Source organism: Miscanthus floridulus, chromosome 6, assembly GCF_019320115.1.
Source record: "Miscanthus floridulus cultivar M001 chromosome 6, ASM1932011v1, whole genome shotgun sequence".
NCBI classification, from domain to species: domain Eukaryota; kingdom Viridiplantae; phylum Streptophyta; class Magnoliopsida; order Poales; family Poaceae; genus Miscanthus; species Miscanthus floridulus.
Genome location: NC_089585.1, coordinates 124493031 through 124498408, shown reverse-complemented (window position 1 = coordinate 124498408; position 5378 = coordinate 124493031).

Below are 5378 nucleotides of genomic sequence, written 5' to 3'. Positions count from 1 at the left end.
GAGAGCAGGTGCAGGCTTACAATTTTACATACTATATTTTTAGAAGCTTTTCTAAGTATGCCTTTTGTGATAATCCTAAAACCCCCTTTCTTCTATCTCGGTGAATCTCTATTCCTAGAATGAACGAAGCTTCACCGAGATCCTTCATATCAAAGTTCGAGGACAAGAACTTCTTCATTTCTAATAGTAGATTAACATCACTACTAGCGAGTAAGATGTCATCCACATATAAGATTAGGAAAATGTATTTCCATTCTTGAACTTTGCATAAACACAATTGTCCTCTACATTTTCTTGAAACCCAAACTTCCTTATTGTACTATCAAACTTTAAATACCACTGTCTCCATGCTTGTTTTAATCCGTAAATGGATTTCTTCAAGCGGCATCCCATACGTTCTTTTCCTTCCACAACAAAACCTTTTGGTTGTGGCATGTAAACATTTTCCTCCAATTCTCCGTTTAGGAACACCGTTTTTACATCCATGTGATGTAATTCTAAATTGTAATGTTCTATAAGCGTCATTATGATTCTAAAAGAATCCTTACATAAGACTGGAGAAAATGTCTGATTATAATATATGTCTTCTCTTTGCGTGAAGCCTTTCGCCACAAGTCGCGCTTTAAATCTTTCTACATTTTCTTTAGAGTCATATTTAGTTTTGTAGACCCATTTATAGCCTACTGTCTTGGCTACTTTAGGAATTGTTTCTAAGTCCCAAACTCCATTGGTATTCATTGATCTTATTTCATCCTACATGGCTTCAAGCCACTTTGATGAGTGAACGCTTCTCATGGCTCCTTCAAATGAGGTGGGATCACCCTTCATTTGAAATTCTTCACATTCATAGACTTCGTAGTCATTAGGAATGGCTGGTTTCTTAACTCTTTGAGACCTTCTAGGGGCCTCGTTAGTTGACGATTGTTCTATATGAGACTGTTGTTGCTCTTCCTCATGTGTGACAATGGGTTCTATAGGATCCTGAACGATAGGTTCCCCATGTTCATTCGTTGTTGTCACTGGAGAACTAACAACAGGTGCTATTACTACAGTGTCTTGCACTGTTGGTATAGTAACAACAGGTAGCGTGAAGAATGGCTCCTGAACCATCGGAGTGGACACGTATACCCGCTTCTCTTCAAAATTAATTTCTCACGCTATCATGCTCCACCTGACTATATCATCCTCCAAGAACACAATATGTCTTATTTCTACAAACTTCGTATGTTTGTCAGGACAATAGAAGCGATAACCTTTTAACTTTTCTGGATAGACAATGAAATGGTAACTGACTATCTTGGAGTCTAGCTTCCCTATGTTTAGGTTAAAGACTTTAGCCTCAGCTGGACAACCCCACACGCGTAAATAGTTAAGTGAGAGTTCCTTTCCTATCTACAACTCATATGGTGTTTTGGGCACCGACTTGCTTGGTACTCGATTAAGAATATGAATGGCGGTTTTAACACCTCCATCCATAAACTTATCCATAGAGTAGAGTAACTTATCATACTTCTCACCATATCCATTAAGGTATGGTTACGTCTTTCAGCTACTCCATTCTACTAAGGCTCCCCCGGTGTAGATTACTGAGCAACTATGCCATTTTCCTATAAGAACCTTGCAAAAGGTTCAGGAACTTGGCCATATGGGGTGTGTCAACCATAGTACTCTCCCCCATGGTCGGATCTTACTATCTTAATCTTTAAGTTATGTTGATTTTCTACTTCAGCCTTAAATATCTTAAATTTATCCAATGCTTCTGATCTTTCCTTAATTGGATAAATATAGCCATAATGAGAATAATCATCTATGAATGTTATAAATAAATCATAACCATCCACACTCTTCACAGGAAAAGGACCACAAATATCTGTGTGAATTATTTCTAAAATTCCTGCACTTCGTTTAACATCTTTCTTTATTTTCTTAACATACTTTCCTTTTATGCAATCAATGCATTATTCTAAAACTAAAAATCCTAATGGCAGAAGAATTGATTTCTTAATCAATCGTTCTATTCTCCCCCTCGAAATATGGCCTAAACGATAGTGCCATAATTTTGATGATATATCAAGAACTCTCTTCCGCTTATTTCTTGCATTCATAGACGAGGAAGCATTCTCATTCTCAGTGCTCACAACATTCACGTTCTTAGAAAGTAATAACAAATAAAGTTTGTCTTGTCTGAAGGCAAGACCAACACACTTATTATCAAACACAATCTGACATTTGCCATTACCAAAATGGCAATCATATCCATCATTGTCTAGACGTAAAACACTTATCAAATTTCTATGCAAAGAGGATACATAAAGGACATCTGAAAGCTGAAGTACAAAACCATCATCTAATTCTAGAGAGAGATCTCCAATGGCTTCAACTCCATTTGCTACTTTAATTCTTCTTTCTTCTCTTTGCAGGGTCTTCCTCGTATGAAATTCCTATAATAAATTTGCAACATGAATAGTTACACTTGAATCAATCCACTAAGTAGATTCTGCATAACTTAAATACAAGGACTCATCTATGAATGTAATAAAGTCCTCACCTCTCTTCAAAAGGTTCTTCAGGAAATTTGGACAGCCCCTCTGGTAATATCCATACTTCTTGCACCATTTGCATTGATCCTTGTCAACTTGGGCATTGTTATTCTTCTGATAGTGGTCATTCTGAGGGATTTTCCCTTGAGGTTTGGCATTCTTGTTAAAATTCTTTTTTTATTATCCTTCACATGGTTAGTAGAGCCACCATGTGAGCTTTTAAGCTTCTCCTCTTCTTGCACACACATTGCAATGAGCTTCTCAATGTCTAATTTGTCGGGCTGCATGTTGTAATTAACAATAAAAGTTTCATACTCTTTAGGCAATGAAGCAAAAACCAAATGAATCAGGAACTCATCCTTGAGCCCCAAATCCATTGGCTTGAGCTTGGAAGCTATGTTGCTCATCTTTAATATGTGTTCTCTTATCCCTCCACCAGAGTATTTCTCATTGAATAACTTCTTTATCAGGGTACTGGCATAAGACTTTGAAGAGCTAGTAAACTGACTCTCCACTTTCTTGAGATACTCAGTGGTGGTGTCACAATCTGGGATTGACCCCTCTTATTATATCTGAAATAGTGGACTTATCCACCATCAAGCACTTGCGGTTTGAAATGTCCCATTTCTTACGATCAAGATCGTATTTCATTCTTATTTCTGCATGATCTCGCTGTCAAGCAGTGAAATCAGCATCAGTTTCATTTTCTTCCCTCACCGGGCCCACTAGCTCAATAGGACACAAAGAGGTAAGCGGCAGGTCATTTTCGAACAACACAAGTGCTAATTCATACTTCTCTCGCCATATACAATAGTTGCCCCCCTTCAAGAGGCGGAATGTGTTGAGATGAATGTCATAGGGTTGAGTCCTAAAAACAGTGCCAGAGATAGTGAGAAAAATATGACATAATAATTGCATGCCTTATTTAACGTTGGTCATAATTAAAACATACAACATTATACATTAATTCTACATCACCGTTGGGCAGAAATAGAATTAATGCATGGAAAAAACTCATGAATACAAAATTATAATATTGCTATTATCAACGTTTGTCAAAAAAATAACACTATCATAATTTACTAAATAAAATTAATTGCTCTTCAAATTAAATCCTCCCGTTGATTCGAATTAATTAGAAGAAATAACATCTACCTTTTACAGGCGGAAACATGAAAAAATAATTTATCTACTTTTCAGAAGCATGTTATTGTACTCCATTACTCTCTACAAAAAAATTTATCCCGTTGGTTCAAATTTGACAGAGATTTAACATCAAAACTTGACAAAATTCATCAAAACTGCTTCTAAAAAATAATAAACTTAAACAGTGAATTTACTGTGCATTCAGCCACGCCCATTCAGGCGCCGCGCGCAGCCCTCTACACTCCGTGGCCCAGTACGCAGCAGCAGCACGCAGCCCAGCAGCGCCTGCGCACGCGCACATGGTGCCTCGCCCCACGCCCAAGCCTGCAACCTAGGCCTGGGTCGAATTTGGCCAATCCCGCCTAGGCCGAAGAGAGCCCCAAACGATCTCAGTCGTTCATTCATCGTCCGACGACCGGGCGTTTATTTCGCGAGATCAAAACCACTTGCGGCCGTCGTCTCCGAAAACCTAGGTCCATTTCATCCCTCCCCTTTCTCTCTCTTCTTGCACACCATGGCCGTTGCACCCGAGGTCTCAAGAGCGGACGCGACGTAGGAGGTGGTGGCACCGTCGTGGCGCCCTTCGTCGGCGCACGCGTGCAGCCGGAGCCGTGTGTGGCACCGTCGAGCGACCGCAGTGTGCCCTTTGCGCCCTGCGCACGTGTACGGGGTGCCGCAGAGCGCCGGTGAGCCGGTGGCTCTCTTCCAGCGCGACGGTCTTCCCGCACGATGGCGGTAGCGCCGGCGGTGAGGGAAACCCGGGTAGGTCCCTTCCCTCGCCGACCTTTCTTCTAGGGTTAGGGTTAGGGTTTGAGAAATTCGAAATCTTTCATCTCCTTATTTCTTTTCAGTTTTCTACCCCGATCTGGATCGACACAAACCTGGCTCCAATTCCATTGACAGAACTTAAGACTGACTAGCAGTAGATCTAGCGGGTATAAACTTACATTTAGGATATGGTAAACCCTAGAACATGAACTAAAACTAAGAGAGATATAGAGAGAGAGAGAGGATGAGAGTGGGGAGGCGTTACCGACCATCGGCAAGCTTGGCGGAGGAGATGGCCATGGTGTCGATGTAGGGCAGTAGTGGAGTCCGGCAGCAGAAGCGGTGGCGCTTTTCGTCACTCACAGCGCTCCCTCTAGATCGGATTAGGGTTTGTAGGTGGGGATTGTGGCAGCGGTAGTGAATCTCGTACCTAGTGCCCGGCCCCACATCCTTTTTATGGCGTTGCGCGACGGGGGCCCACCAACCATTGATTCGGTTGGGCACCCCTGATCAGGGCGCAGGATCAAGGCCCAACTCGGTCGTTGGACCGAGTCGGAAGAGATCAACCTAACATCTCGACCTCATACGTCGGTGTGCGATCGATTTGTTTGATGGTTATTTCCAGCTAAAATATAGCACATGCTCAGCTGATTCAGTGTCTGAATGGTTGCAGACTCGCAGCTTATCTCTGCGTGATTTATGCATATAGTTGTGTGATTCTGCTTTCCCCAAATGGCCAAAGTGGTTATTGCTACCATGTTCATTCTGCATCAGCTAATAAACTACTAGGTTACTTTTGGCTTGTCCCTTCTGTGTTAACTAATAAATTTTTTGATATTCTGATGTTCGCTCAACAGATTCCCCTTAAAAAGCTGGTTCAGTCAACAGGCAAAAAACGGTTCAGTCATGTGTTTTTATTTTTGC